At 45.7% G+C, this 27,805-nt stretch overlaps 1 protein-coding gene across 8 annotated transcripts in view; it reads right to left on the reverse strand.

Annotated features, from left to right (window-relative positions):
- The window catches only part of LOC140545530 (muscleblind-like protein 1), a 129,049-nt gene extending 102,943 nt beyond the window's left edge, over window positions 1–26,106 (reverse strand). For 3 of the 8 annotated variants that reach the window (XM_072668323.1, XM_072668318.1, XM_072668315.1), the window contains exon 1: window positions 13,177–13,460. The gene's annotated coding sequence lies outside the window, so the exon portion shown is untranslated. Of the gene's footprint in view, window positions 1–12,485; window positions 12,575–13,176; window positions 13,462–25,776 lie in introns of those variants that run through there. The other 5 variants (XM_072668320.1, XM_072668319.1, XM_072668316.1 and 2 more) reach the window with 4 other exon arrangements.
- Window positions 26,107–27,805: the final 1,699 nt, after the last annotated feature.

The raw sequence follows: 27,805 nt of genomic DNA on the forward strand, positions 1-27,805 counted from the left end.
CTATCTAGTAGAGTTACCAATTCCAGCACCTCTGTCTAGCAGAGTCATCTAATTGAACACCTTTATCTAGTAGAGTCATCAAATTGAGCATCTCTATCTATTTAAATACCAGAGTTATCTAACCCAGCACCTCTAGTAGTGTAGAGAATGTATCACCTCTCTCTAGTAGTTACCCATTTTAGCATCAGCCATTTAACTGAGCACCTCTACATAGTAGAATCATATAAATGAGCACCTCTATCTGGTCAAATAGTTAAGTCTAGTTAAACCCCAGCATCATCACTGATCACCTCTATCTAACAGAATTGTCTCGTTTACCACAAGTTATCTGATTGAGCACCTCTATCTAGTAGAAATCGCTTTTCTTAAAACAACAAATGTAAAAATTACGGTAGAGGGACCATACACCTACATCTCGAAAAAGGGGAGAAGAGAAGGGGAGAAGTACAGAAGACAAAGGGAACGAGGATGAAATGAAAGAGGAGGGACGAAGGAGAGAAGAGAGAGAAAAGGAAGGAGAGGGAGGAGAAAAGCCCGCTGCTTTACACAGGCACACTCTTGGCAGACCAGGCTGTTTGCATTCCAGCTACGGCTTTATGACCATTCTTCAATTTCCCTTCTCTCTCTCTTTCTCTCTCTCTCTCTCTCTTTCTCTCTCTCTTTCTTTTACTCCCCATCGCTCACCATCCATCTCAGCCAGAGTCGTGAAGCACACTGCCTTGGTGATGTTCAAACAAACACCATATCTTTCCATGCTTGGTGCAAAGACTCAACTCAATGCATCAATGCCAGCGAACAGCGATGACCACAGTTCAGCTGTGCCACCTTAATGCCATGTGTTATAGAAGACCTCCAAAGTTCTGCTTAGCAGTCCATCTCCATCCTTCTTCATAAGTCTCCTAAAATGAGCTTCCACAATCCACTGCGATCATTTTTAGGACGTGATTTCATCCAATCCTAGAGTTAAAAGAAGCTAAACCCAAAGCTGGAGGCCTCTACTCCTACATGTGAAGCATCAGGAAGTCCATCGTGTGGTCTATGCAGAGTGGCCTTTCACAAAATTACGCTGCCCCTGCCAACTCAGGGAGGCCACAATGTTCTTTAATCTGGCATTGAAGGTTCAGCCAAAGTAACAAAGCAAAAAAAGAAAAATGGAGCTAGGAATGGATCCATGTCTTATTTCAATGCAGAATTTCAGCCAGAGAAAGCAGAAAAGGGGCGTGGCTAGGGGCTTAAACAGTAAAAAAGAGTTGTCTTGTTGGTTGCTATGCTTTTCACTGTCGCTGTCAGACCATATGAGACAGCTGGTTGAATATATGCATATGCTGACTAGGTGACTTGGTAAGTTCAGCCGAGTCAAGAGTGGTGCTACAGAACATCTAGGCCCTGCTCAGACCTGGCATTGACATTCCTCCTGGGTGGTCCGATCATAAGTGACCAGCACAAACTACAGGTGTGAACAGGGTACAGTGCTTCTCATGGCTGCATTGTAGTCCAATCGCTCGGACCACATTCGAGGTCATCAACTGCTTTACTGCCCAGCAGAGTCGGCCCAAGCCTTTATGGGGCCCTAAGAAGACTTTCATTTGGGGCCCACCATACCGACACCTCAGCACCAGATGCTTCATCCTTCCATAGGATACACACTGTGTGTGTAACATACCCACCATCATTAGCATTATCTGCATTTGCATAACAATGGCAGCATCCAACAACAATATCCAACATGATGGACCAAGTATTGGTGTGTCAACTATGAAAATAAATTAATTAAACAAATTATTATTCAATGTTATTTTTAAAATATACATATTTTTATCATGATATCTTGGTGCTCCTGGGGGCCCCCTGGTGGCATTGTGGCCCTAAGTGGCTGCGTCAAACTAACTAATAAATTGATACTTGTGGCTAGTGCACAAACAAACCTAGGTCCAAACTTTTGCACAGGCCTGACTTGTGACGTAGTAACTGCAGCTACAGAGGCTGTGTTCACTTTCCTGGTTCCAGTCTACAGCTTTTACCGGTATGTCCATTTAAAGGGTCAGTCTATGCTGCCGTCTACCAGCAGAGGGCGACGGCGGCGAGGCCCTGTTCCCCAAGGGTACTTCAATTCCCTGGACAAGACACACCTGGTTGTCACGCCTTTGTAGAGGGGTGACCGGTACAGTACGCAGAGGTACGAGGTGAAAGAAAGAGGACAGGAAAGTCCTTAGTCTGAGCTACACCATGTTGCCGCCCCCTTTGTTTGGTTTTCCCGCCTTTTTTCATTTCATTATTCTAAGGGGTGCAATTCCAGTCATTACCTGTGCTGGTTGGTGGCGCAGTGGTAAGGTGTAAAGGTAAAGGAATCCAGCTGGGGACAACTGTCCTCCCACAGTGCACAAAAAACACCCACAAACCACTTTTAAGACCTGTCCTTATAAGGTCCACTCACTGGGTCCACTTCCTGACCGTCCCGTGAAAATGGCCCAATGTGAAAATGGCCAGAAATGTGGCCTAAGTTTGTATATTCAGGAAAACAAGGCTGAAAAATACACAAACCCAGTACTGTTGTTGACCTTTGCATTTCTTAGCTTAGCTTAGCTTTTCTTAGCTTAGCTTAGCTTAGCTTAGCTTAGCTTAGCTTAGCTTTGCTTAGCTAAGGGTTCGGTTGTTCTTGGGGTGGCCGCCGTATCAGACGTGTGAAATGAATATGAACATGTTTATAGAGTCTGAAATGATCCCGTTCAGATTGGTTAGCGTAAGAAGTCTGAATTGCGGCAGTCCTCAATCGTGAGCGGCCGCCTCTTTCCGTTACTTGAGGAACAAAGGCTTTAGAGCGGCAGCAAAAGCACAAGAGCCAGCTAAAATATAGCTCCGTCTCACTGGCTGCACAAGAAATTCCATTAGGAAGGCAATCCTTGTCCATGAAAATGGATATTTGTTCTTACATCTCCGCTTCCATCTTCTTTCCGCTGCGCTCATCGGAATTTTGCGCTTGGTTATGCGGAGAAGGTAGAAAAAGTCTGCTGAGATAGCCAGGCCTATGAATATCAAATCTAATGGCTTTTGTAATGTTTATCACAGAGGTCATGTAGCTCGTATAGGAATGCCTGCTCTTCCGACGGTCCGCTAAACAGGTTAGCAGCATCTTCTAATCTAGTGGTTCCCGGCCTAGCCTAGCTCGCTGACCCGCAGACCGTCCCCATCCATGTTTCTAGCTCACTAAGCTGCCCAGTGTTTCCTGATTGGATAGTTTGGGGATGTTGGAACCTGGGATACATACTATCAGCGGTCTCTAATGAGCAGGTTGGGGAACACTGTTAGCAAAAAGTTGAAAAAATGCAGTGCAGTGGTACATCTTAAATTAGAAGAGGTGTCCACAAACATTTGGACATGTAGTGAATGTGTGTATAATGATGTATATGGTGATACGCAGCAGTGTAATGTTGTGTGATTGTGTGTTTCTTTTTCATTGTCCTTGTCTTGTGTGCGATGCACCTGTGGTGTGTGTGTGTGTGTGTTGAGTGCTCAGTGGACAATATGAGCTGTGCTCACACACTGAGAGGGCAGTCTGCTCTAATGATGTGTAAGTGAGAATGCTTATTTAGTGGTTGCAGCAAAATGGCTAATTGAGTGTGGCAGTGTGTGTGTGTGTGTGTGTGTGTGTGTGCGCCTGAGTGATTGGCCTCTTTGGCCTGATCTGCAACCTCTTCACCTCCGCCTCCGCATGATCACTATTAACCACTGACTCCAGATCAGTCATTTCTTACCCGCTTATTAAGCGTAACTAGTGGAGTGTGTAGGGCTCGTCCTGTGCATAGATACAGTGAATGTTAGCGATTAGCAGTACGCTAGGTTGGGAGTTTATCTAACACTATTTGCACAGGCCAAATATTACATACTGGTTCTCAATTGTCATGTCCAGCACGCACAGGTAAACTCGGCTACGGCTGGGCTAGGCCTTCAGTTTGGGCCTAGCCCAGAGACAGCTCTGTGAGAATGCTAATTTCTGCTAGTGCCTTGATGGGCTAGCATCCCGTGGGGTCAAGATGGGCTTTGTAACAGTCTGTAAAAAGCCTGATGGGAGTCCAATGTAATGTTCTTGACCGTAGTCAGAAAGCTTTACCCAGCTAACATGTCCATGCGGGGCCTGTATAAGTAGCCCAGCTTGGAACCAGAAAGTGCTGTCCTTGGGCTCCACATTGGCCCCACATATGGATTCCCACTAGGCTCAGTAATGGGACCAGGAAAGGTTCAACATGGGCCCCATCTGGGTTGTACACAGTTTGCATGCAGGACCTAGATGGGACCCATGTGAGATTAGCGAGGGCTGTAATGATGGGGAATCCCAGCTGGGTCCCTGTGAAAACACATGTACAACCCCACCTGGAACCCACCTGGAACCCACCGAGCCCACGTTCCACCCATGTTCCACGCCCTGCGTAGGTGTTGTGACCCCACCGTCTGATCAGCTTGGTTGACACCATGCAAGTTCAGGAAGCAGCAATGATTGGTTGAGCAGATTCAGGCCATCTCAGTTCAGGGCCAATAAAACATAAACTATGTGTCCAAATGTTTGTGGACACCCCTTCCAGTGAATGCATACTTTAATACTTTAATGCTACTTTAAGTGGCACCCATTGCAGAGATACACACACACACACACACACACACACACACACACACACAGCTTGTCTAATCCAAATAGAGAAGTACTGCCAATAGAATAGGACTATCTGGCGCAGATAAGGTGGTCAAATATGGTGAGCCTATTGGGTTAGAGGGGTATGCATCCCCCGCAGCATTTAGCTGTGGAGCAGTGCAACTACATGTGTCCTCTGGAATGATGGTGGGTGCTCCATCCAAGACTTTTGGGTTGAGTTGTGGATGCCGAGGTGAGGTGGTGGTGGTGGTCATCTTGACCAACATCCTGACCTTACTAATGAACACTCTTGTTGCTGAATGCAATCAAATCCTCACAGCAATGCTTCTCCAAAATCTAGTAGAAAGCTGCCTTCTCTAGACAGTAGAGACCGTTCCTCTAACAAAAGAGGGGAAACTCTTAAAGAAACAATGAATAAGCAGGTGTCCCAATACTTTTGTCCGTACAGTGGATGTGTATCTGGCCTGGTTGCAGCTTTATTTAATAAAGCTTTAATGAAGCTCTTGGTTATATATGGTCTAAGTGACCTTTCTCATCCCGGCATAAACAGCGCAGATCGTACCCCATTAGCGCGAGAGTAGCCCTGTCCAGTGTTCATATGCCGTGTCAGCTCTGGCGTGTGCAGCTCTGGGTTTCCAGCTGTGGTGCTCAGGCTACCGCGTCCTTTCCTAGTTTGGACACTCGAGCGCAAACACGCTGAGCCCATCATCATTTTAACGTGTCCGATTTGTGTGGACAAACGGAGCTGATGAAGCGTCCCTGAGCATAAACAGGCGCTAAGCCCGGCCTTTCATCATATGCCGCGTACATGTGCAGCTTCTGAAAAATGACGGAGGGTATTAACGAATTCCCAACAACCCCGCGCATATTAACAGCATGCTAATGGCCATCTGATCAGCCATCCTGACTGAAGGGGCTATTTTTAATACAGCTAATGAATGCTCTTTCAGTCCAGGCTGTCTCTCTGTCTTACTCACTTCTGATGAGCGCGAGAGTGGCGAGAGAGAGCGCGAGAGAGAGCGCGAGATAGAGGGTAATGTGCTATACAGTACGAGCCAGAAAACAGTATTTTAATGTTTCTCTCTCTAGGCCTCCTTTTTTTTTTTTAGACCAGTCCAGGGTATTGCTTCCCCCTCTCTCGCCCCCTCTCGCGCGTCGCGATTTCCAGCCTTTCTCTTTCTCCTTTGTCTCTCATTTTCTCTCTCCACCCTCCCTTCTAGTCAATTCAGCTTTCTTTCTTGTTCCCCCTCTCTCTCTCTTTCCTTTTTTCAGATCAGTTCAGGGTTTATTGCTTCTCTCGCAAACCTCTCGCGCTTTGTGTTTCTCTGTCCTTCTCGTTCTCACTCCGCCAGCTCTTCTGTCAGCTCAGCTCTCTTTCTTGCTCTTTCTCTTTCAGATCCGTTTGGAATATTGCTTCCCCTCTCGCGTGCCGTCTCGCGCTTTGCGCTTCTCAGTCTTTCTCATTCTCTCTCATTTGCACTCCCCATCCTTTTTTCTGTCAAAACAGTTCTCTCTCAAGCTCTCTCTCTCTGATTTCTCAGCTTTCTCTGATTTCTCTCTCCCTCTCGCGCCCTCTCACACTTTGTTTTCTCCCTTTTCTCTCTCAGTCCTCGTTTCTGTTAGTTCAGCACTTTCTTTCTCTCTTTCTCTGTTTTTTCTTTTCACATCAGTTCAGGCTATCGCATCCCCCCTCTCGCACTTTCACATTTTGTGTTTCTCAAGCTTTCTCCTCCTCTTTCTGTCTCACTTTTTGTCCTCAGTTCATCTCTCTTTCTTGCTTTCTCTCTTTTTCAGATCAGTTCAGGGTATTGCGCTCTCTCTCACCTCTCGCGCTTTGCTTCTCAGGCTTTCTCTTTCTGCTTTCACTCTCATCTTATCTCTTCGCAGTCTCTTCTGTCAGTTCACTTCTTTCTGTTGTTCTTGCTCTCTCTCGTGCGCTCTCTTTTTTAGATCAGTTTAAAGAATCGTTTCCCCCTCTCGCGCACTCTCGCTCCCTTTTACACTTAGTGTTTCTCAGTCTTTCTTTGTCTCTTTATATTTCTCTCTTATTTTCTCTTGTGCTCCTTTATTCTGTTTACCCAGCGCTCTCTTTCTCTCTCTCTTTCTCTTTCTCTCTCTCTCTCTCGAACACTCTCTCTCTCTCTCTCTCTCTCTCTCTCGAACACTCTCTCTCTCTCTCGCTTTCTGAGTCTCTCTTCACCTCTTTCTCCATCTCTCTCTAGGTCACCTACGGTGCAGTACATGGCACGGTTTCACATGCAGTGCAAGTCACAAGACCCACCCACCCGATGGGACACACACACACACACACACACACACACTGTAAACATTAACGACTGCAGGCTCGGCACACAGAGCAGGAGCTCATCTCCTCATACAAAAGCCAGACTGGCTGTGAGGAGGAGTGTGTGAGATTGCATTTGTGTGTTGTCTACATTTCTGGCCTTGCATGTATGTAAGTGAGTGTGTGAGTGTGTGTGTGTGTGTGTGTGTGTGTATCTGTGTGTGTGTGTGTGTCCAAACGTGGACAAAGGCTCCACTCATAAGCGGAATGGAAGGCCGAGGCTGCACACTGACTCCAGTGTGTCACCGGGGAGAAGCGTACTGATGATGCAGCTCATGTGAAATGTGCTACGCTAGCCTTTACTCCGAGCCGGGAGGGCGGGGATGGGGGGTGGTGGTGATGGTGGTGATGGGGGTGTGATGGGGGGGAGGTGTAGAGACCTTTTAGCATGTAGGCACTTTATCTTATTGATTCAGTGTCCTGATCTGCGAGAGAAACTTCCAGAAAGGCAAAGAGAACCTGAGCTGTAGAGAAGCCCAGGGCTGGGCGATACCACAGCCCTGATCTGATACCCGGTAGTATGAATTAAGGCTTGAGCACAGAGTGACCCCTAAAGTCCCAACAATCAGCAGCCATGGGCTCCTCTGAGCAGCTGCCTAGCACTCTGAACCTTAACCTAATCGAAGCCCACAAAGCAGGAGAAGACCGAAGGGGCGAGATAGTTGCCAAGATCCAAATTGTGATGCCTGGACAACTGAATGGGTCAGAACTCCAGATCTCCAAAACATCATGCAGGTCTTGTGGGGTGTTCCCAGTATGAATTGGTTAGTAGCCACCAAAAGGCTTATTGATGCTCATGGAGGTCCCACCTCACAACTTAAAGGACCAAAAGAAACCCAAGGACACCTTCAGGGGCCTTTCGGAGTCCAGACGTTGACTGGTCAGAGCTGTTTTGGTGGACTGAGAGGGACAGCAGTCCTATTTATTCTCCATTATGATCAATAGGTTCAGAGATCCAGAAACCCAGAAAATCCAGGAATTCCGGTTTAAAGAGGACTTCTCTACACTCTACACTATATGACATATATAAAATAAATGGACAAAAGTATTGGGACACCTGCTCATGTGTTTTATTTCTTCAAATCAAGGGTATTTAAAAAAGACTTATCCTGCCTTTGCTGGAGTAACTGTCTCTACAAACTGTACAAACGGGAAAAAGGCTTTCTACTAGATATTGGAGGAGCATTGCTGTGAGGATTTGATTGCATTTAATTGCAACAAGAGCGTTAGTGAGGTCAGGGCGTCCCAAAAGTACCATCATCATTCAAGAGAGGCTTTAAATCTCCCCCAGCCCAGGCCTGGCATTAGGCAGCATGGTGCTAATAGGGTCATTAAATAGGTGGATTAAACCCGCTAGCCTTGCAGGTCGAGGCTTTAGCGAGCAGACAGGTGTGGCTAAGCTAGCCTAGCTCAGTATAGCAGCCTTAACCTGTTAAGTGTTAATAGCAGTGTAACCAGGTAAATAAACAAACAAACAAACAAACAAACAAATACTTTCTGAGCTTGCAGGTGATGTCATCTGCCAGGACTTTGGCAGAGTAGGCTGCTCTCTGTATGTGTGTTTGTGTGTATGTGTGTGTGTGTGTCGGAATGCCGCCCTGACACCGTAATCTCCCCAAATTACAGACTCCACGTGCCACCCGCACAGCAGCCATTTAACCCTCACACTCTAATGAGCCCATCTCTCTCTCTCTCTCTCTCTCGCTCGCCCGCTTGCTCTCTCATCTGCATTCCGGTATGAACTCTCCTCTTTGCTGAAGAGGCAAAACGCCCGGCTTCTAACAGGAGAGGCGACAACATGAAAAGACGGGCAGGTGATTTATCTTACTTCAAACGCACACACACACACACACACATTTCGACAGTCAGTCAGGAGACACACTTTGACTCTTCTTTCTGTTCGTCCAGACCAGACACTGATCATGTCCTTGAAGAGAAAGAATAAGAGAGATGAGAAATGAGAAAGATAGAAAAAGACAAAAAGAGCGCGAGAGGAACAAGAGGAAAGTGAGAAAGATAAAAGAGAGTGTAAACACGCGAGAGAGAAGTACAAAAAAGAAAGAGAGAGAAACAGAAATGAGACAGACAGTAAAAGAAAGTGCGCGAGAGTAACCAGCAAGAAAGAGATAAACAGAGAAATGAGAACGGCAGAGAGACAGAGAGAGAGAGAGAGAGAGAGAGAGAGAGTGAGAAATAAGTGAGAATGAGAAAAAAAAAAGAGGAGAAACCAGGAAATGAGTGAGAGACAGAGAGGATGTGCGCGAGAGCAGAGAGACAGAAAAAGAGAGAGAATGTGTGTGAGAGAGAAATAATCGAGAAAGAATGAGAAAAAACAAGAGAAAGAAAAAGAGAGAAATGAGAGACAAAAAAGATGCGCGAGAGGAATGAAAGAGAAAGAAAGAGAGAAAGCTAGGAACAAGAGAAACAGTGCGAGAGAGAGAAGCGAGAGAGTGAAATGAGAAAGTGAAAACGAAAGAAACAGAAAGAGAGAGAATGTAAAAGGAATGAGAAAGGATGAGAGAAATGAGAGTGCGAGAGAGGTAAGCAGAAAAAAACCAGAGAGAAGCAGATGAGAGAGAAAAAGGTGAGAGAGAGAGAGAGGCATGTAGTGAGAGCGAGAGACCTACAGTTGTAATGGCGAATGGTAGACAGCCTGTTCTGCATTCTCAACACAAAAGCGCGAGCTGCAGGATCCTCACAGAGCCAGCAGAAGAGGAATGATCTGCATTCGCCGTCGCGCCTCATTCTCAGCAGCTTCTCCACTCTGGAGATGCTGCGCTAATGACGGAGGCGGGTCCAGGTTTACGAGACAGGTGTCACCTCTGACACCACTGACCCCTATAAACAACGAGCAGCACCACTGCAGGCCCAAACATCATCACAGATACCAGCATCCAGTCCAAGCCAATCCAAATGACGTGATTTACATACACACATGTCCATATGTCCATATGTTTGTGGACACCCCTTCTAATGGATGCATTCAGCTACTTTAAAGTGCTCACTCATTGCTGTTACAGATGTGCGCACACACACACAGCTTGTCTAGTCCCTGCAGAGAAGTACAGCCAATAGAATAGGACCCACTGAAGTACACAGACATCAACCTATTGGCACTTGCTGCCTAATGCCAGGCGTGGGCTAGTAGAAGGGTATAATTGCCCCCCAGTATTAGCTGTGGAGCAGTGGAAGAACTGTGTTCTCTGGAATGATGGATCGTGCTCCATCTAATTCTTTTAGGAAGAATTTGGGTGATGAGGTGGGGTGGTGATCACCCAACATCCTGACCTCACTTACATCCTGTACACTCTTGTCGCTAGATGCAATCAAATTCTCACAGCAGTACTACTCCAAAAGCCTTCCTCTATGGACAGTAGAGACAGTTACTCCAATAAAAGCAGGTGAAGCTCTTTTTGAAATACCCTTAATTTCAGAAGAAACAATTAAAAAACAAGTGTCCCAATACTTTTGTCTATTTATTCTATATCAATTTTACCTTGGCAGCTTTTGTTAGCCTAACCTAAATGTGCATACACATTCATAATGCAGCTTTTTCAGTTAAAAATAACGGTTGACTGAGATGTTGTTTCAGCTCAAAAGTGTTATAACATGTTAATAAGCCTTTATAAATGCTTAATAAGTTACTTATAACATTTATTATTGCAGCTATTACACTATTAATAACTGAATTCAGCAGGCTATTAGGCTGCCGTTGTTGTTTATGCTTAATTGCTGCAAAAAAAAGTAAATTAAGGCCTGTAGCAGGTCTAAATGTCCCACATGAGGAGCCTCCCATACTACTTTTATAATAGTGAGCCAATAATTAATAGTAATTACCATGTTATTACCATTAATAACTGAACGGTAAGCCAGCAGTTTAAGGGGGTCAAAGCTATCATCAGCTATCATATAATCTTCATCAGGCAAGTGCAAGACATATGATGCCCGGTGCAGAATTCACACCAAACCACCTCCTCTCCTCGCCCACTGAGACACACACACACACACACACACACACACACACACACACACACACACACATACACACTTGTCAGCCATGCTGGTGTAGGCAGCAGGAGTAGCTTAGGGGTTTAATCATTTCCTGGAGGGCAGCTCCAATGTAAACACCCCAAGTCTTGCCATTATGCCCACATATATGTAGAGAAGGGTGTAGGGGGGTGGGGGTGGATGGGGGAGGGAGAAACAATGGACGAGAGTCATAAGCAAGACACTGAAAAATGCATGCTAATCAGTAGAATTCCCATTTCTAGACAGTTTTTCCTCAGACTCTTCTGTGCCTGGAAAACTATATATCTATATATGCAGCCAATCAGAACACAGCACTGTCTTAAAGGTACAGTTCTGTTTATTTTAAGGTTACATAAGGTTGGGAAATGGTGAGGATCTAAAGAATTAGGACCGTTTTGGCACATAAACCTATGCACATCTCCTAGGTGCAGCTCAAGGGGGGTAGCAGATCCAAATAACAACAGGTGTATGAAAAAGCGCATAAACAAAAGGTAGCGTATGGGCCCTTTAATGCAGTTAGACGGCTTGACGGCAGTAGTCCTTGTTTTTGTGATGTCACAAAATCCAACACACAAATCGCAACACCTCCAGTGGTTCAGTCCCATCCCTCAGTCCGCAGTCTTCTATGTCAGCTAGGCTTGCTTTTGGAATGAGGCGCAAGGCCGAACAGCCAATCGGAACACGGCGCCGTCTTAAAGGTACAGTGCTGAAAAGTTTTTCCAATAGAGGTTTGAGACGATTAGGATCTAAAGAACTAGAACCGATTCTGGTCCAATAATCCTTATGCATCTTGTAAGTGGGGCTCAGGGGAGTAGCAGATCCACGAGAAACAGCGCAAGGAAAATATAGTGTATGGGCCCTTTAATGCAGTTAGATGGCTAGACAGCGGTAGACCACGCCTCAGTTTTTGTGATGTCACAAAATGCAACACGCCACATACAGTATACCTGGCTCGCCAACCTTCCCAGGTTCAGTCCCGCCCTTCGGGTTAAGGTCAGAAGTCTTCTGTCTCAGCTTGGCCTGCTTTCGGAATGAGGCGCAAGGCCGAGCAGCCAATCGGAACACGGCGCTGTCTTAAAGGTACAGTGCTGATTATTTTTAAAGGTTAAACAGAGGTTGGAAAACAGTCAGGATCTGAAGATTGAGGTCCGTTCAGGCACACAGACCCAGATCCTGATCAGACGTGGAGCTCAGGGGGGGTAACAGAGCTATGAGAAAAGCGTGTGAAAAAGGTGGGGTATGGGCCCTTTAATGCAGTTAGATAATACAGCCAGACAGCAGTAAAGTTGGCTGTTCTTTGTCGGGCACATTGCGAGCAGATCGCTTGCCCGAACTGTTCTGCGCTGACGACACTGAAAGCAGAGCTACTGCAGGACGGCATATGCGCAACCACACACACACACACACACACACACACACACACACACACACACACACTAAAATACACACAGAACAGAATTTACTTACTTTGCTCCAGTACCGACTCCACTGACTGCAGCTGAGAAAGCTTCACACTCCCTTCACTGCCTCTCTGTCTGTCTGTCTGTCTGTCTGCCTGTCTCTCTCTCTCTCTCTCTCTCTCTAGCTCTCTCTCTCTCTCTGTAGAGCGTGCGCCATATAAGGCAGCCCAGCTAAACATGTCACGCGTAATTTATCCGCGGTGGGCAAGCGCTTCACCTTTCAGAGCGTGTGTGTGTGTGTGTGTGTGAAGCATAGACTGCCTCCGCAGAGCTGTGAAAACTTCAGCTCAGCATCTGCATGTGTGTGTGTGTGTGTGTGTGTGTGTGTGTGTGTAGTGTATGGGCTGCCTATGCGAAACGTGCCAATGACCATACCCCATCCCACCGGTGAGTGTGAGTGTTTTCCCCTCCGTCCACTCCGTCCACCCCCCCACCACCACCAGAACATCACACACATACACACACACATACACACACACACACAACACACATACTCCCACACAGACACACACAGTCTGGTGGTCTCACTGAATGAATGTATGACAGCATGAGTGCAGATGATCCATATACATGCGCACATGGTGTGTCGGACCCCAAAAGTGTCCCTCCGACCACTGAGAGACACACACACACAGTTACACACACACACACACATACAGTTACACACACTGTACTAGTATTTAAAAAGGCAGTCTTACCTCTCATCATTAAGCGGCGGGTGTGTGTTTGCGAGCTTGCCGGCATATGTGTGTGTGTGTGTGTATTTGTGTGTGTGTGTGTGTGTGTGTGTGTGTGTGAGCGTGCGTTCAGACGCAGGCGGACGGTATGGGCAGAGTGGCCGGAGCTGAGAGGCTCATTGTTCTGACCAGCAGCGTCTGGCGGTGTGTGTTGTCACACTCCGAGCATTTTCCCCGTCTGGAGCCCGCCTCTACTCTCCCATACACACATGCTCTCTCTCTCTCGCTCTCGATCTCGCTCTCGCTCTACCGCGCAGTCGCTCCCTCTGTCAGAGACACACACGCGCATACACACACACACATACACACTCTCTCGTGCCTGTGGCTCTGCGTCTGAGTCCCTCCCGCCACTCACAGCGAACAGCCCCGCCCCTTTACCGCCCCACCAGGAAGAGAGAGAGCACGCGAGAGAGAAAAAGAGAGAGAGAGGTGAAAAGTGGAACATGGAAACACTGAGCTGTTGGTCAGAGGAAAAAAAATACTGGACGTTTCGTCACTGCCCTAAGACAGCCAGCCTCATTAGCCCTGCTGATCGTGTGTGTGAGGCCGAGCTAGTCAAGCTCCGCCCACAAGTGTGTTTGCTAGCAACTGTTGCAAGGTTGGACAAGCATATGAGCGATCTGGCGCAAATGCTACTCAACCGAATGACCGGACCCCCCCCCCCCCCAAACCCCCGTTACAGTGCAGACGCTTAGACAGCTGCACCACCCTATTAGTTTATACCAGCGACTGTATAAAACATGGACGCCATTTCCGTTCTATAGAAATTAAGCCAACCAGGTCTGCAAACACAGGCGGAGCCAGACTCGTCTACTCATTTGGTAGCCCCGCCCCCTTCTCCCAAACCAAGCATGTCTCAGACCGACTTCATTGAGCTTTCAGTGCAGAAGTAGAGCAAGCTTTCCCCTGGATTCCCAGTTTCGACTGAATGCCTGTCTCCCAGTCATAGAGCCAGCACTTAGACAGCTGCACCACCCCATTAGTTTATTTATATTCAATAGAATTATACTTTTATAAATGTATATATATAATAGAACAGTACTTTTCCGTTATTACGTTTTATTTGGAGTTATTTTTCTGAATCCCTCAAACTGAAATCTGTCCAATCAGAATTTTGCTTCCTGCATGTATTTTTAGTTAAACACTGGTAAGTTGGGACTTCACAAGCAGAACTGAAGGCCAAATACTACATGCTACGTTCTAGACATGCTACTGGCTGTGTGCCAAATACTAATCAATCAATTGATGGAAACCGAAAACAGAGGCAGGTTTCGTACTGGTTCTTTTATGGCCCAAACCATAGACCTATCTTCCAATTATAGAACCAACGCTTAGACAGATGCCCCACCCCATACAATAAAGGTGCTACAAATGGTTCTTTGAGTTAATTCATTGAAGAAGCATCCATAAAGAAGACCCAAAAAACATTCTTTTGATGTAAAGGTTCTTTAATCATTTGAGGATCACGGTTCTTTACGGCAGCAAAAGTGCCTCTTTTAGGCTATCGCTCTCATCGGGTTCTAGAAAAGTGTGTCATCAGCTACAGCAACACCTCTGCAGCATGGTTGCACTGTGAATGGAAGCTCCAAGCAAATCTTGCAGAAATTCAATCAGGAAAATGTACCTAGGTTGACCAAAGCTGAGCTGCTGGAATTGCTCATAATGTTGAGGGGGATTTCTGCCGAGTTCGTCCAGCTTCGTAAGGCTTTGGGCGTAGCGTGGCCCGGTGAACAGTGGGTTTTAGAAGGCGCCTAATTATGCTGATATGAAGTGGGATTGAAAGAGGAAGAGAAAGGATGCATCGTCTGAGGTATGCAGATATCCACCGTGTCTTCTAGCTACAAAGACAATATGCTAGAAGAAAGCGTCGCTTCATCTCGTACAGTAATCAGCCGCTTCTATCATGAGCCCTAATGATGTTTTCCAGAAGAACTGACTGAACGTCGCAGTGTAACTCGAAATCCACAGCCCTTAATGAGGAACGAGACGGAAACCGCCGCCGTCCTCAGTGATCCCGATGTTGATTACACAGCCTTGAGTCTTTGCAGCATTTGCGATTTGTAAATGCCCTTGATATTTTCTTTGACTCTTTATTGGCTTTTGGAGCACAGTGATAATGCTGGGTATTACTGGGTATCCAGTCTCACCTTAGAGATTATATTAGCCCATAAATCACTGTGATGTTTACGACAAGATGCCGCGGAACTCAATTAATGATATCATTTATATACCCACATTTTATTTATTAGCTTCAGTGCTGCAGGTTGCCATGAGCCACCATTTATTATTATTATTTTTTTTTAAATAATATTGTTGCAGGCTGATTTTTCTCTGACGTTATTCGTATTGGACTTTCTGGTTCGGATAATTGAGCCTAATTATGGTGAACTCAAATATTGATTAGTAACTAATTACCAGCCTGCTGTTGGACATAAAATAGCTTTTATCTTCAAACTTTTACATTAACAAAAGTATTTGGACACATGCTTATTCATTGTTTCTTTCGAAATCAAGGGTGTTGCACTTTGAAATCTATATTTGAATAGAATTTCATGACATGATGGGTAAAACTGGGTAAACTTGACTTAATCAATGGGTAGAATTTCATTACTTACTTCTTACTAGTTGCTTCCAAAGCTCCAAGTTTTCCAAAGAATGTACTTAATGTTTTGAGTGCAGATAACTATTAAACAATGAAGTAGTAAACAAGTCTGGGATGTGAGTCTGAGCAGTGGTAGCGTTTAGTCTCTAGCTGATGGCCACCAGGATTGTGGAAGTCAATTCGGTGAGCTTTAGGGCGTGCCTTATGGTTTGTCAGTGAAACTTTGATGAGTAAAACCTGCACCTTTCCCATTGCCTCCTGGCACCATCTACCTGCATACTGTGCTTGTCTTTCTCCACTTACTTACAATCAGTGTGTGGTCGTTCTCTCCAGGCTACTTTCCCATAGGGTATTCACTTGTACGTTATCTTCTGGCGGACTTCTCTGCCTTAGTGTTGACGGCTGTAAGAGCAAGCTACCATTTTCTCTGCTGCTGAGTGTGGCAACGGTTGAAAAATATGGACTGCTGTTCATTCCTGACCAGTGGTTAGGGGGTATTTGGTCATTCTAAAACAGCGAACATCTGTTATTGATTCATTCCTGTATTTTGGATCATTGTCATGTTGCATGACCCAACCTATTGAACTAGACAACAAAGGAAAATTATCTGGTGGTCTGCCATAGTATGTCTTCCTCATACAACTTGAAACTTAACAAATTTTCAGAAGGTCTCGACCAGGCTGCCCAGGCCCAGAGGCAACATAAGCAGCCCAATACCATGAAACTTCCTCCACCATGCTTCACAGTTGGGATGAGGGTTTGGGGAGACTATGAAGTGTTTAGTGTTCTCCAAACATTCAACTGAGAGTCTGATAGTATTGTGTAACATCTAGGTGGTCCTGTGTAATTGTGAGATGAATAGCAGTATTTATTTGTGTGGAGAGCAATGCTTTCCTGTGTGGGGACCTCCCATGAGCACCTCTTTGGCTCAGTTGGTCTTTTATGCCATGAATCGTCTTAGGCTTCTGAGCCTTCTCAGGGTTCTTATTCAGTTGTGACATGCTCTTGGACTGATCTTTGTAGAAGGCCCACTCTTTCAGGTATAAATAATTTGCAATGCTACATGACTGTGGCCTGATGGATGTCTATGCTGATGTAACCATTTCCAGTCTTACACACTCTCCAGGTACTTGAACAGACCAGGTACTCCAACTTGTACTTCTTTATATGGTAACGAAGGTGAAATCCTAGCTGAATGGACCAGGACACCTAGCTTCAGTTGCCCTCCCATTTTTATCCAAGACTAGAGGTCACTAACAGGTGAGCCAAAGTCCGGGGATGGATCCAGATGCATTGTTTTTTTTAGTCTTTCTAGATTTTATAGTACAGGTTTAGTGGCCCAGGAAACTTGTAGAGCAATAATTTGTACAATTGAAATACTTGTGCCTGTATTTTGGATCATTGTCATGTTGCATGGCCCAACTTTTTGAGCTATGCCTCAAACGAAACATGATTTGGAGAGACTATAGAGTGTTAGGTGTTTTCCAAACATTCAGCTAAACATTGTCTGGTATGATTGTGGAACATCTAGGAGGTCCTGGGTAAATGTGAGATTAATAGCAATGTTTTTTGAATGGAGAGTGGGGGGACCTTTCATGAGCACCCCAGTAGTTACTTACATAAACTGCTGATATAACAGCTAGGCTACTTTAACATACAGGATATGGCAGTGAATCATAACCCAACCCAACCACATTACGATGTTCCAGACCTTGGCTTGCGGACATTTTCTCTAACCGGTCCTGTTTAAAAAACCTATGTCCAGCCAGCTGGCCGAAAGTGTTACTACAAGCTTCAGTTGCCAAAGAATAGCCCCACCAGTAAGTCCCTGTAGTTACTGACTAATACACCTCCAGTTATTTTTTCCATTAATAACCTTGATTGTTTAAGCTATTTGGCCAGTAAATATACCGCACAGAAAACTTAGCATGTTCATTGATTTCCAAGACTGTTAATATTCAGAATATTTTATATTCTGACTTAAATGACCAGCAGTTCAGGTGTAAGGAGACTCCTGCTGTAAAACTCAGACCTGCTGTAAGACTTGCTTGAGATGCGTGACTTGTCTTGGACTCTACAGTATTTATACTCTGTCTCGACCAGGCTGCCCAGGCCCCGAGGCAGCAAAAGCAGCCTTGTCTTATGAAACTCCCTCCAACATGCTTCACAGTTGGAATGAGATTTTGCCACTGTCGAAAACACTGTCCAAAAACATTGGTCCCATTAAATTGAGTCTCTGGTCTCAACGCAACGTAACCTGGCTGCCTTATAGGATATTCATTTTATTAATTTTAAGAACTCCAGAGTTTGTATACTGGGTCAGTTCTGCTGTCCCGAGTGAATCTGCAGGGGTGTTGCTCATTTAAGTCCAAGAAATTCTAAAATGAATTTGGAAGCACTAGATATTTTTGGAGTATCAATCTTGACCTGGGCTCGCTTGCAATTGGCCTGGACTTCATCTCGACTCAGCTTTGACTAGTCATAGTGTTGGAGTGTACCATCCATGCGCCAGAGAATTAATAGAGCTTCATCAGTCCAGGCTATGTTTCTCCAGCCTTCAACTACCTGTCCAGTGTTGATGAGCCTGTGCTGAACCACTGCAGCCTCAGCTTTCTGGTCTTGGCTGACAGAAGTGGAATCCGACACATGTTGCTGTGCATTCAGAGAGGCTTGTCTGCTCAGCACAATTGTACAGAGTGGCTATCGAAGCCTTACCGAGCCAGTCTGACCATTCCCCGGTTGACCGGTCTCATCAAGAAGGACGTGTATTCTTTATTACACCATTCTGAGGACACTCTAGACATTGCCGTCTGGAAATGCTCAAACCATGACATGTCTGACACCGTGCAGGATTGCATGAATACGTATCTCATCCATGCAAGATACAGGTTGAGATAAATGAGACAAAAGTATTGGGACACATCTCTTAATCTTTAAATTTAGATGTTCCATTCAGCCTAGCCATGCCGTCTGCCTTTACAACTTGTACTAGACCAGAGCTGACTGGATTTCAGCCTCACTGACTCAATGACTCAGTGACTGCCGAGCTCCAGATCTGCTGCTGTTAAAGGGGGACCAGCTCCATATTAATGCCTTTGGGTTTAGAACGGGACATCACAAAAGCTCCAGTAGGTGTAATATGTAGGTGTCCCAATACTTTTGTCCGTGTATTGTATACACACTGTAATGTTCAAAGCCCAATGAAAGCTCAAACAGACTTAGGTAGGTAGGTTACTGAGTCATGTTTTTCATCTGGGCTTGTGGGATCAAACCGACAGAGAGAGAGAGAGACAGAGAGACAGAGAGAACAAATGAGAGAGAGAGAGAGAGAGAGAGAGAGAGGGCACTCTGACAGTTGCCATGATGGATCTCCTTGTCGGAATGAGTGTGAATGTTTAGCTTGAGCCTTCATAAATATTTACAGTCCACGCTCCGAGGCTCGTGGTATGGAGCGTAATTTGGAGTTGGCTTTTGGGCCTGGCACAACACTGCCCATGACCAAAAAAGGATGCTTAGTCTAGGAAGGGTGCAAAGTGTTTGCGAGAGTGTGTGTGTGTGTGTGTGTGTGTGTGTGCATGTGTGTGTGAAGTGCATTTACAAAGGGCGGTTTCGTCTGCCTTGCCTGACAAGCACAAGTCATTGCCTGTGAAAGGAATTTTGGTTGCAATTAAAATGAAAATGAACTGTGTCACAGATCTGACCCTACCCGGTTACCATGGAAATCATCCACGTACCCCACGCCGACGTGAGGTCAGCGACCTGATTTGATCGTACTTGCTCCTACATATGCTGTCACTGTGGCGATATGGTTACGTTGATGTCGAATAAAGGTCACACCAAACTGTGGTGGCTAGACAACTGGGTCAGAACATCTCCAAAACATCGGGCAGGTCTTGCTGGATGCTCCTGGAATGCAGTGGTCAGCACCTACCGAAAATGCTCCAAAAAAAAGGACAGCTGGTAAACTGACGACTGGGTCACGGACACCCGAGGCTCACTGATGCTAATGACGTCTTGGTGCCAGATACCACAGGACACCTTCGGAAGTCCCGTGGAGTCCAAGCCTCGATGGGTCAGCCATAACATTAAAACCACCTGCCTATTATTCCGCCTGATACAGCTCTGAACCATTGAGGCCTGGACTTCACAAGACCTCTGAAGGTGCCCTGTGGTGTCTGGCACTAAGTAGTTAGCAGCAGGTCATTTGAGTAGTCCCGTAAGTTCAGTCAGGTGGGTTCAGTCACCCATGTGTCTGTCACTGGTTCACTGGTTGTCCTTCCTTGGGGCGCTGTTGGTAGGTGCTGACCACTGCATACCGGGAACACCCAACAAGACCTGCCTGATGTCCTGGCAATGTTCTGACCCAGTCATCGAGAACCTCACAATCTGGGGAGGAGTTTTTTGAGGAATGAAAATGTGCCCACCTGAGGCTTCTTCTCAGATGGTCAGAGTGATGACCATGGAGGGTCATGCACATGTGTTTTAGAGGAATAAAAAAACACCAATGGAAACGAGAATGGTGGGGAGGAGGGGCTTGTGGGGGTTGTTTGGGAGATAGAAGGTGAAACCTGGCTACAGATATCAAAACCCATATTTCAGTCTACTTTAACTGCACACTATGCAGGCAGCTGGACATGGAGTAAAGGCCTGGCCTGTCCTGCTGGATGCTTGTACGCCAATGGAAAGTTCTGAAGCTACTGGCAAAATGTCTATTTTTCATTTTCCTTCCTTCTAAAAAGCATCAGAACATCAGGCCAGGACGTTGGACACTTGGAGACACATGATTAGGCAGCACATATTGAGCAAAGTAACCTTGAGTTGTCCAAGGGTTCTTTCATATAGGCTTTCATATACACACTATATGTCCAAATATTTGTGGACACCCCTTCCGACGAATGCTTTCAGCTACTTGAAGTTGCACCTATTGCTGACAATGCTCACAAAGCGTGTCTAGACCCTGTAGAGAAGAAGACCAACAGAATAGAATAGGACTAAAGGCAGGCGTGGGCTAGTAGAGGGGTGTAAAGCCCCCCAGCATTGAGCTGCTGTGGAGCATGCTCTGGCATGATGGTGGTGGAGCTCCATCCAGTACTTTTGAGATACGTTTGTGGAGTCGGGGGTGAGATGAGGTCCAATATCTTGACCTCACTGAATGCAGACAAACCCTCAAAGCAATGGACCTGTCATAGGCCCTGGTGGGCATCCATATGTGGGGCCAATGGCTACCATACAGGTCCCACACAGGCATGTTAGCCCAAACTGAACCTAAGGTCATCATGAGCAATGTCAGGCATCAGCTAGAGGTCTGCAACCTTCTCCCTCCCCACCTGCGTTGGGCGGTTTAGCAGTGGAGCTCCATCCAACATCTAGCGTAAAGCCTCCTTAGAAAAGCTGAGCCTGTCACTACTGCGGGGGCCCAAACAGCCCTATTCGGTCGAAGGCAATATTTCTGATTGGATGAATTCCATGATTTGATGTTTTTCGAGGTAGAAAATAGCATAAATATCAAAAGCCCGTTCATCTCAACGTCTGACTGGTCCTTCAGATTGGGTGGAGAAATGCTATTTACCGTTAATTACATTCATATTTGTCACCACTGCTCTGGCACAGCATCTGAGAATAGCGTTCCACTGACCATGTGCTGGCTGATCTCTCGGAAATGGTGGGGAGTGAATGATGGAGTTTGATTTGTAGTGACTCATGCCTTGTCCTCTTTCTCACACACACACACACACACACACACTCACACACACTTACATACACATAGTATGACTGTGCTCCACTGCTTGTAATCATTAGGTACAGTGCGTACAGCTCCGAATCCCCACTGACTTCACCAGTATCACTCTAATGTTGCTGTCATGCAAAAACCTTGAAACTCCATTTTTTCTGTTTTTCACTTTTGATCATTATACGAATCAGCAGGTGTTCTTTACATTGTATCGCAGATTTCCTGACGATTGGACCAACAGAAATGCTCTGAAATTACTTTGAACTCAGAAAGGACAGCAACACTTTCTATAAGACTAAGACTAAGACCGAGTTACTGAGTTAGTGACTGTTACGGTGTTCAAAGCTATGCTAGGCTAGTCTAGTCTATGCTACTGTGAGCCATCGCGGTGCCGTAAACCAGCCACTTAAAGCAGAGCTCATAAGTAAGTAATTAGAGGTAGCTCTAAGCTCTAAGCAAGGTTGAAGAGCGCTGCTAATATTATCAGGTTCTTCATGCTCAAACATCTCATTTCTATCCTCAGGTGACATTTTAGATCCTTAACGATCTCTTTGCAAGACTATTTGAGGGTCTGTGGGACCCCACAAAAACTCAAACAGCCCAAAATTATCCAGTTATTTGGCAAAATAAACCTCCACTCTAGCTTAAGTGAAAGTATCTAATACCTCTGGGAAGCTCTGTCCACGGTCCTGTGTGTACTCAGCTGATGCCTACACCACTAAACCCATCTGAATTCTGAGCCAGGCAGACATCATGCCGTTTCTGCTCTCCCGTTCTTTGTGAGGGGGATGCAGGTATATACTTTCCTCTGCAGGGAATACAGACATTGAATTGGAAATTGCCAGGGAGCCCTTTTGAGCTTTTTTTATTTTTATTTTTTTTTGGATCCAGAAGCCTACAGAGAGGCTTTCCTCCCCTCCATGCGTCATGAGAGGTGTACCAGGGTCATTCACAGTGCCACAGACCGTCCGCTATTCATCTACCTTCGGAATATCAGCACACTCTTAAAAACCAAGGTGCCAAAAAAGGGTTTTTTGATCCCAGGCCCTAAAGAAACTTTCAATGGGGGTTCCTGAGTGGCACAACTGTCTAAGCGATGAGAAGAGGATGTGTAAGATGGCCCTTTTACTCCCGTCATCGCTCATAGCGCGATGCTAGTGGACGTCTTGGAAGCTCAAGTAATGTAATTGGCAGCTACTGTTCTCTTCTCAGCTGTAATTGACCAAGAACCACCAGGCTGGACTTCCTTTCAGTTGCAGCAAGCAGGTGCTAGGCTAAAAGCTAACCCTCTCAGACCGTACTACAATTACCTCCGCTAGGTAATTAACCGCACACCATGCTGACTGGACTCCGAACGGACAGCAACACTTTCTCTAAGACTGAGTTACTGTTACGGTGTTCAATGCTATGCTAGGCTAAGCTAGGCTAGACTAGGCTACGCCACTGTGAGCCATTGCGGTGCCCTAAACCTGTAAGTAAAATAACAGGGTGGTAAATAACAGGCTTGGACAGGGATACTAAAGACCAGTGTGTCTTAGCTCCAATTCATGTCCAAATGTTTGTGGACACCCCTTCTAATGATGCATTCAGCTACTTTAAGTTGCACCCATTGCCACACACAGCTTGTCTAGTCCCAGTAGAGAAGTATTGCCAATAGAATAGGACTCTCTGGAGCAGATTAACATGATGCCAGGGTATAAAGCCCCTCAGCACTGAGCTGTGGAGCAGTGGAAGAACTGTGTTTCTCTGGAATGATGGGTGGCGCTCCATCCAGTACTTTTGGGATGAGTTGGGTAGCTGGGGATATATGAGCTCTTGTCACTGAATGCAATCAAATCCTCACAGCCTTCTTCCCTGGGTGGAAGAGAGAGATATGCCAACAAAAGCAGACCTAATTAACCAAAGAATGAGCAGGTGTCCCAATACTTTTGTCCATACAATGTAAGCTGTTCTGAGATGGAGAAACTACACTAGCCTAGCCAGAAGTTCTCCATCTCTGTGGACCAGCATCCCCTGCTGATTGCAGCCTCTCCCCCTGAGGGCTGCTGGTGACCGCAGGGAACACGCTTCTGTTCTGCTGCTGATTGGCTGCTGAGTGGATCTGCTATCTCTCGTCAGTCTCCCACCAATTTCATAACCTACTCAGCACCACCTGCTCCCCCCCCACCCCACCCCACCCCCCTCCAATCCGACACTTTCTCTCACGCTGCTCGGCACTCAATCACTTTTCAATAACTTCTCGCCCTGACTCACCTTCCCTTCTCCCTCGCTTCCTTTTTTTTACGCTTCCCAAAGACCATTTTTTAGCAGCTCCAACCAATTCCTGTTCCAGGTTATGGTCCCCAGTGGAGCATCGCCTTCATGAGTCAGTTTCCGTGTCTCCATCTTATATGACACTCTTAAAAATAAGGTGACAAAGGGGTTATTTGATGCTGAGGAAGATTGCAATTTGGTTCCCTCAAGAACCGAATCTCCTCCAATGAGGGTTTCTGAGAACTAGCAACTGTCTAAGCATCGGCCATATATCGTCAGAGCGCTTGCAAAGCCGCGGAAAACCACAAATTGAGGAAAGTGTGGCTCCCCAGCTTCGATACAACAGCTAACAGACGCAGACAGTGTGGACCAACGTCACCCTGGGAGTGAGTGTGGGAAGGACGTGCCATCAACCCACCCCTGAGAGAGCAAGGCCGATTGTGCTCTCTCAGGCTCTGGCTGCTGATGGCAAGCAGCATGACCTGGGATGTAAACCAGCGACCCTTTGATCATAGTGGGATCATAGCGCCTTAGTCACTTTTTGCCCTCTTATACTAGCTAGTAGTCACCTATCCTTCGTTTCGTTGGGTAGCCATTTTTAGCTAGCGAATATGCTAGCAAGCATCTCGCCGCTCAGTGTCGTAGGTAATTCGCCCGTTGCTTGCTTTAGACCCCAAACGACCACACAGCGATGCAAATGGGCCGAGTTGCTCTCGACACAACATGCTCACGCTAACTCCAGTAGCTGCAGCTAGTGAACTGCATGTCCCACAATCCCACATTTGCTTTCGGCATGCAGTTTTCTAAGCCTAATAGAACTAATATCTAGGGGATTATAAAAGAAGGCACTGCCTGCAGGCTATTTTGGGTCAATGCTGTACGAACATCAGTTTATGGTCGCGGCATTGGGTAGCAAACATATGCTGGAGGGATTCCTCCCAACCCACGGCGTATAAATGCTACGTGCCTGGCAGCCTGCTCGAACCCACTCACCCCTTCCGTCACAGGCCTGGCCGTGGAGGCTCTGCTGAGAGTACTGGGCTACTGAGCTATCAAGGGACTGCAAATAACTGCAGCCTGGCTGTGAATTCGCACCGCAGAGGGTGAAGCCAGGGCAGGATGCAGAGAGGTCAGCTGCTGAATTGTCGAAGTGCACCTGCCCCCCTCGTCCTCGTTGCCGGTCCCCGTCCGCCACAATTATCACATAAGAACGGCGCAGAGATTAGAATAAGGCTAATGAGGGAGCGCGAAATCCTCGGCCATTTCTTTAGAGCATTAACAGGGTCGCTCCACTTGACAGCAGCTCATAACCTAGTTTCAGCGAGGAGGACGTTGGACATTGCACACAGTTACTCTGACAAACCAGTGACATGACAAAGTGTCCCGCGGGCTGGGGAGCCCGCTTACGCCAATGCGCAATATCCCGCTGAAATACCCAAAGGACCGATATGGCCTTAAGTAAGAGTTTCATCACAGCTGCTGATAGAGTTGACACGAGGTTGCAGGTCAATGCATTAACCACATAATGACCAGCAGACTGTCCCTCCACCCTGCTCCTACGCCTCCTACGACTCCCAGATTCCGTATTTACAACTAAGCACCTTCTCAGCAACTCTGGGAGTTAGCTAGTCAGTTAAAAGTTTGAAGGAACATCTGAAGTGTGTCCAGATGTGGTCTCCTGCTTGACCTGAGAGCCAAACTACTTTTCCAAGAGCCTCCTTCATCCTTATCCAAGGAGCTTCGACATGAATGTGTGGCAATGATGAACCATGAAGCAAGGCAACCATATCTCCAACCACAACCACAAGTCTCAAGAACAGTAACCGGTAACCGTAGTAACTTTCTGCACCCTTGGACCATTTGCTCAATGTTCAGAAGCTGAATGCTCACAGAAACATGCTGGAGATACATCTAGAGACCACATGGACGAGTCAAAAGAACAGCACAGAGTCAGTGAACGATGGTGGTTCCTCACCTGCTTGCCTCGTTTCCTCCCTCTGCGCTTCTCCTCTCAACTCCCTTTAGACGGCAACGGAGCTGCGAACAGCCTGGAGACGGAGAAATCGACTCACGGCTGGTAAGTAGCGTGTCATGCGATGCATTGTGGGATGGCTGGGGTCAGTTCCTCCTCTCTCTCTCTCTCTCTCTCTCTCTCTCTCTGTCTCTCTCCCTCTCCCTCTCTCTGTCTCTCTGCAGGTTTAGCCCAGCCCAGAATTAGCCTCTACACTACTGGCACCAATGCTGCTCAGGTTACTATAGCAACAGGCTCTCTCTCTCTTTCTATCTCTCTCACTCTCTTTCTCGCTCTACCCCTCCTTCTATCTTCTGCTTATGAGTGGGCTTGTGGTGTTTCCAGAGGAAGCAAGACCAGACCTGTTGAATCTGTGTCTTGGTGGTGCTGTCGCTGCCCACTACCCACCCACCCCCTCCGGTTGCTCCCCGGCAGAGGGTACTGTAGAGAAAAAAAGAGAGAGATGGCGGAAGTGGGGCGTGAGAGGGGTATGTATGAATGCCAGACATAGAGAGAGAGAGAGAGAGAGAGAGAGAGAGAGAGAGAGGGAAAGTGGGAGAGAGATAGAGAGAGAGAGAGAGAGAGAGGTGTGAGATACGGTAAGCGAGTTTGGGAGGGGAGGGGCTAGTATTCAGGCCACCATGTCAGCACTCTGCTGCTTACTCTAACGGTCTTAACCCCGCACTAATCAGCACTCCAGCATCTGTCCCTGTGCCTCGCCGGGCCCCCGCACTGTCTGCGCCACATGCACACACATGCACGAACTCGCATGCGGGTGCGCACACACTCGCACACACTGGAAAACAATAAGACATTGAATTTGCTACATTCAGGGGGGTCCTACCGTTGACCTACGATGCAACATATTTGTATCATGTTGAAATTGATAGGAATTATTAATTAACATTAATATTAATATTTTTATTGTAATGTACTACTTGTTTTACTTTAAGAATTTACTTTATAAAAATGCCCCATTTCACAATGAACAGATCAATTAGTCAATCAATAGATCAGTCAATAAACCATTAACTGGTGATAAAGCACAGGAACAAATATTATCAAGACAGTAGGAAACCAATAAAAAAAATAAACATTTATTAATTAACTTATAATAATCATATTCATATTTAATAAAGTAATATAATAATTAAATAATAAAATCTAATAAAGTGCCGGGAGAAAACAGACATCAAAAATAACAATATTACTATTATTACTACCTCGACTACTAGGCTGCTACTACTACTATTACCAATAGTTTACTACTACTGTTATTACTAAGTTACTACCACTACTGCTGTTACTAGGCTACTACTACTCTTAGTCCTGCTACTACTACTACTACTACTAATATTATTATTACTATGTTACTATTGCTGTAGACCTACTACTACTATTATGACTACTGTTACTGCTAGGCTTGTATTACTAAGGGGCTACTACTGCTTCTATACTAGGCTATGTCAAGGCTACTACTACTAGGCTACTATTTCTACAGGGCTACTGATTCTGCTACTATTATTACCAGGCTACTACTACTACTACTAATAATAACAGTAGTAATAATAATAATGAAAAAAAAGAAAAGAAAAAAATGTTAAAAACAACAACAACAACAACAATAATAATAATAATAATAATAATAATAATAATAAAATGAATAAATAAATAAATAATAACAACAATAATAAAATAATAATAATGGTTGAAGTGGCCTGACATAGCCTAAAATACAATTTTCTAACATTAAGTTACATTGTATGTAAGCCAGGTATTTGCAGCATATTTGCATGACAACGTTATTTTGTTGACTTTCTATGTTTATCTATAACAACAAACAATGCAAACTATGCATTTTCTTTTTTTTTTATGTAAAAATAAACTCTGAACAAAACAAGGCACATTTTATTTATTTATTTTTTGTGTGTTTGTTTAGGTTTGATTTTTATATGTTTAGGTTTGATTTTTATATTGTATTTATGTTTATGTT

The sequence above is a fragment of the Salminus brasiliensis genome, chromosome 23, assembly GCF_030463535.1.
Source record: "Salminus brasiliensis chromosome 23, fSalBra1.hap2, whole genome shotgun sequence".
NCBI lineage: Eukaryota > Metazoa > Chordata > Actinopteri > Characiformes > Bryconidae > Salminus > Salminus brasiliensis.